Source organism: Octodon degus, unplaced genomic scaffold (genome assembly GCF_000260255.1).
Source record: "Octodon degus isolate 3935 unplaced genomic scaffold, OctDeg1.0 scaffold00125, whole genome shotgun sequence".
Lineage (NCBI taxonomy): Eukaryota > Metazoa > Chordata > Mammalia > Rodentia > Octodontidae > Octodon > Octodon degus.
The window spans coordinates 5,370,592-5,376,016 of NW_004524701.1; the positions used below are offsets into that span (position 1 = coordinate 5,370,592).

General features: G+C 38.7%; 1 pseudogene; it reads right to left on the minus strand.

Annotated features, from left to right (window-relative positions):
• Positions 1–1,307: 1,307 nt before the first annotated feature.
• LOC101577633 overlaps positions 1,308–5,425 on the minus strand; it is a 134,500-nt pseudogene continuing 130,382 nt past the window's right edge.

Genomic DNA, 5,425 nt, shown 5'->3' on the forward strand with positions numbered 1-5,425 from the left:
TCAATACATTAAAGAACTGGTTTTTGGAAAGAATAAATAAAATTTATAATCATTAGCCAGGCTTACTGAGAAAAAGAGAGAAAAGACATGCGACTAGAAATAAAAAAGGTGAAATCATAACAGACCTCATAAAAATTCTGAAATAGTAAATAGTATGAAAAAGTACATTCCAACAAATTGGAAAAATTTGAAGAAATGGACAGATTCCTTGATTTATAAAAATTAACTAAAACTAAGAAGACAAAAAAATTCAACAATGCAATAAAAACCAATAAAATTGGGACAGTAATAAAGAGTCTAGCAAAGAATAATATCCTATAAGTTGAGAGATTCACAGCTGAATTCTACAAAACCTTCAAGTATGTTGTGTCACCCATTGTTATAGTCAGGTTTTGCATGGAGAAAGAACACAGGACATGTGATTTATAAGATTATTTTACGATAGTCACTCAAAGAGTCATTCACAAAGAGGGCAGAAAATTTACCTTCACAATAAAGACTAAAATAATCCAGATGAAGGCCTTGATCCCATGACAATATCCTGTATGAGTCCAAATGAATATGTAGAGCCTATAATGATATCTCACATGAGACCAACCAGAGGTCTAAATCCCATAACAGTATCTCATATAGGCCTGTTTCATGGATCAGCACTGGGAAGGACCAAAAGCCAGTGGTGAAAGCAAGAAAGTCTGTGCTCATGGGATGGAGGATCTGTTCTAGCAGGTTGAGGGATCAGAACTCAAGAGATGAAGCAGCACTCAAAGTAAGGGCTAGAGTTCTGCCAAAAGGTACCATGTCATTCTCAGAGACAGTGATGTTCCAAAGTCCTCCAATAATATGAACAGTTGAGCTCCTAACAGGAAAAACATCATAAGAAGCTTCTTCAGGAGCCACAGCATGCACCATCTTCCCCTTCAGATCTAGGAAGCAAGGTTCAAAGTAAGGACAGAGCACCCTTAGGTGAACTATCACCATTCTCAGTGACAACAAGGTCCTAGCTGCTTTGGTGATAACAACAGCTAATTTCATCAGGAAATTCAGAATGACAAGCTCCTCCAGGAGAAGCAACAGCTCCAGGAGCACCACTAGCTCCATAACTGCCTCTTCTTTCTCAATTTTACCTCTTATGCTGCCAGCAAAAAATCCTCAGGTGAGCCTCCCAAACCCAGCACTGTGCTGGTGCAGTTCAGCTGCATGTTACAAATTGACCACCAGTTATCAATTAATCACACCTACACTTCTCAAGCTCTCTCAAGGAATTGAAAGAGGAATGTTTACCAATTTGTTTATGGAAGTCTATTGGATTAATGATATTCTTCAGCTACTGTAGACTGATCAGTTCCATAATCTACCAAATGAGTGTATGGTAAACGCTAAATTTGAAAAAGGAAAATGAAATAATTTCAGAGCTGCAGGAGGGCTTTAAAGCCCTCTCCCAGGATTCCAGATTCTATCAGGGATAATACTTAGCTGGGTGGCCCATATTTATTTGGTTATCAGAATAGAGGACAGTATTCAAGAAGGACAAACAACTCAAAGATTTCTCTAAGTAAGGTATTAAGTTAATAATCCAGGAGTGAGATGCCTGAGGCTACAATGTTTATCTAGTTGAGTTTGGATGTAGGTGTCCTTGACTGTGACCTTGTTTTACCTCTGAGGATTTCAAGGCTCACCCATCATTCCAGGCCTCAGTAGGGATTAGAGACTCACAGAGGTTCACATACTGTGAGTCCACAGGATCATATGCAGAAAAGGCTTCATAGAAAATCCAACACCTTTTCATGGTAAGAACCCTGATGAAAATATATGCAGAAGAAAACATCTAAATTAAATAGAAACTACTGGGGACAGTGAGATGGCTGAGTGGAATAAGCACTTCCCTGGCAAGTGCAAGGGCCTGAGTTCAATCCCCGGCTCCGCAAAAAAAAACAAAACAAAACAAAACAAAAACCTACTTATGACAAAACAATGGCCAACTCTGGGGAGCAGCTGAAGCTTGAAATACTTCCATCCTGAGAAAAACATCTTGCCTGACATAATTCCAGTCATTAGTCAGTAGGCAACCCTGCGTCTCATGATACTACCTTTGTCAGAATATAAATAAACACCCCAATGCTGTAGTTCTTTAGGTTCCTCTTCTCCAATCTGGAAAGAGGCCTCTACTTGACCTCACCTTTCATTTCTTGTCTATTTTTCTAAATCCCCTCACTATATTTCCCCAGGATCTTCCAGAGCCATGTGGGTCACACAAGATTGTAAATGAACAGGAACTGACCTGGTAAGGAAAATTAGTAGGCAATGGGATGCTTCTCAAATTTCATGTGCAACAGGGAAGAGAAGCATGTTGGTATACAAATATTCAGCACAGAGGTGCAATGATATTGGCAGTTATCAAGTGTAAAAACTGGGCCATGTTGGTCTACTGACCTTTAAAAAAGAACTAAATCTCAAAGAAGCAAAAAGGAAATTTCTAGTAGTTAAAAATGGGGCAAGCAGCCTCAAGAATCAGATAGATAGACAGACAGACAGACAGACAGACAGACAGACAGACAGACAGATAATGATAGATAGTGTTAGATAGATAGATAGAAAGATAGATAGATGATAGATAGATAGATAGATAGATAGATAGATAGATAGATAGATAGACAGACAGACAGACAGACAGACAGACAGACAGTGTGTATGCTTAATTCCTGAATTTACTTTACTTTTTTGGATTTTGGTTAGAAGCTGTTTTACAACCACAACAGATTCGGCTTGGAACACTAATCAAGTTCCGAACCTGAACAGGACAAAGAGGACAGTGCTACCAATAGAGCTTCAATACTCTAGTCTTGCTCAATTAAATAAGGAGCAATGTGGGTCAAAAGGGATCTTTTTCCAGCAGAGAAGTGCTTACCCATGAATTCCATTTCACAACACTTGATGATTTTAACTGAGCTTCAGGTGGAAATTCTGGCCTTTTCAGCTCAGATAAATTCTGCTGCATCACAGGTTGGAACTTCAACCTCTTAGAGAGGAAAGCCACTTTTTTTAATCTCACCTTTGCAACTGGCACTAAAAGAAGCCAGACAGGTGGGTGAATCCATGGAGGGTTTTCAATATATCTACCCTATTAATGAAGTTCAAGTCCCATTTAACCCAGGTCAATTTATACATCTCCTTGAAGCTGTAGGTTTTAAAATCTTAAAAAAGTTAAAAGAAGCTCCTGTTACTTATGATCCTTTATTTTGATTCTAGTAGAAATTCTAGGACAACTGTTTATGGCTCCAAGTGAATGGAAAGGAACAGCAAAGCATGTTTAAACCAGGTAATTATTTGTTGTGGAAAGGAAATTACTTTGAATATTGCACAGACCGGGCAGCTCATAATGCTGTGTTCACAGCATAGACATTACAAAAGATGTGCTAATCAGGGAAGGTTCCTTTGCTATCACTAACAATTAACTTTCCTCTGAATTACCAGCATATAAGCAAATTAAGAGAGCTGCCACTATGACTTGGAGGGAACTTCCATCAAAGGGCCAGCCACCCCTAAGTTGGCTTCCATTTATTAGGGCATTTTGCCTGAAACTGTTTTGCAACATCCGCAAAGGCAGTACAAGAATTAGCTTTTCCTCTAATAAAACCTGGTGTCTGTTGAAGGTGTAGGGCAGCGTGTCATGTGGGCAACTGAATGTAAGTCTAAAGCTGGTGTGGAAGATTGGGCCATTCTGGGTAATTTCCACTGGGGCCTACCTCAGTGCCATGAGACAATGAAGGTGCATTGTTCAACTCCTCCGTATCCCTATCCTCTCCCAACAAGCACATCTCTAACCTCTGGCATGCCACAACAGATAGTAGAGGCTTGGACCTAAGTCCCTCCTCCAGATTCACATTAATTCCTGAAATGGAGGCCCCAAGATTTCCTACTAGAGTTTATGGACCTGTGCCCCAAGGAATGGTGGGAACCCTGCTAGGCCACAGCCATCTTATTTTAAAGGAACTTAAGAATATTTATAACTTTTAGCTTATTTATCTCTATATACTCTATCATCTACTCAATCTTTGACTACTTGGTTACCATCTCTTGGGTATTCTTGGTCAATTCCAAGGCTTAATTGACCTTAACTCAGTTCTCTGAGTTAAACTATCTTTGCCAATGGTTGCAATTATTTTCTCAAATTAGTATATCCTCACAGAGGTGCTCTGGCAGCTTATGTTGTGCCAAAATGAAAAATTAAGTGTTTTATGAAATGTCATCGTGATTGTCACGCTGCAATGCTATTTTTGGTTTTGATTTCCAAATTTCTATGTAAGCATAAATATTTCCTGTTAACATTCTATAGGCATTTCAATGTTAAAATATCTATAGTTGTCAGCAATAACTTTTCCATTTTCTGTTCTAAGGTCATTGATAGTCAAATAAAATAGTAATAAGTTCACTGCCTCCATTACACTGGGGTATCATTAGTCTCTATGGACGTTCAAAAAATGAATTTTGGAGAAAACTTCTACTGCAACATGCTATAACTCAGGTGAGACCCTGATTTTCTGATCAAGAAGATTATGGGACCACAGAGAAAAGTGATTGAACAATGTATAGTCTGCCTAAAGAGAGTCAACTGGAGAGAAAAAAATCTCCCAAGCTTTTGCAGAAAGCAAGTTGGTCCGGCAACGGTCATGACTTACCCCTATGGCTGACACTGTAAAAACTAAGAGGGGCTGTAGTTGGCTCCAAGCTTACTCCTGAGGAGACTTAACTGACCTTGATAGATACCAAATTATTCATTTATACAGATTTGGACTTTGTCTTAAACACCCAGTAGAAAAGTATAACCACAAGATGTAGAAAACATTGCCATACTAATATGTTAACTATTAAAAAGGTTCAAGCCAGCAACAACTTCTGACAAGTTCCAGCTATGCTGGTAACTTTCTAATGTTATGGCTTACTGGATGACACAGAGATACCTTGCTGAATACAGGAACCAAAAATCTTTGGACAGAAAATCTTTAGCCTAAATGAATAAGTTCACTAAGAATGAAAAGTGTTCAAGAATGAGAAGGTTAACTACAAAGGTTCTCCAAACACAATTCCAACTTCAACTGACCATTCATCTTCATACCACAAAACAGAAAATTAGGAGATGTAAAAAGCAGCTGAAGATGGAAATACTTCAGTGCTGAGAAACAAAAGCTTGCCTGACACAATTCCAGTCATTAGTCACTAAGCAACCCTAGTGTTGTGACACTGTTTCAAAAGTATAAATAAACACTCCTCCAGCATTTCCTTAGGTTTCTCTTCTCTCATTCAGAAAGGCATTCAAGTAACCTCAGCTTTTGTCTCTTCTCTATTTTTCTAAATCCTTTCACTGACTTTTTATGGGACCATGGAGAGCCATGTGGGTTGTGGCAGCCAATGTTATATTAAATGGGAA